This window comes from Otolemur garnettii, unplaced genomic scaffold, assembly GCF_000181295.1.
Source record: "Otolemur garnettii isolate 467f Iridium unplaced genomic scaffold, OtoGar3 scaffold00026, whole genome shotgun sequence".
NCBI classification, from domain to species: domain Eukaryota; kingdom Metazoa; phylum Chordata; class Mammalia; order Primates; family Galagidae; genus Otolemur; species Otolemur garnettii.
In genome coordinates, this window is record NW_003852421.1 from 19,996,266 (window position 1) to 19,996,571 (window position 306).

General features: G+C 34.3%; 1 protein-coding gene across 1 annotated transcript in view; it reads left to right on the top strand.

The window, feature by feature from the left end:
* MRS2 (MRS2, magnesium transporter) overlaps positions 1-306 on the top strand; it is a 27,047-nt gene that overhangs the window by 1,164 nt on the left and 25,577 nt on the right. The gene's annotated exons all lie outside the window — the stretch shown is intronic.

The window sequence follows — 306 nt, forward strand, 5'->3', positions numbered from 1 at the left end:
TAAACTTAAATATAAATTGAGTGATTTGGGAATAGTCTTATTTTTTCTCACTTTTACATTGCAAATTCCATGTGTATGAAAGGGCTTAAGAAACTTTTTGTCATTTACTGGAGAGCCTTTCCGAATTAGCTTACGCCCCACGTTCTCTCCTTTCGTAATGCTTGGGAACCCAGTTTTAGCAAGCTGGAGGAACATTTTAGGACAAGCTTTGAAATTCAAAATCTCAGTCCTGGTCAAACTCTATTTGTGACTAATTACTAAATGCCTTTTATCTTTGTTCAGATTACTCTTATAGCAATAGTATAT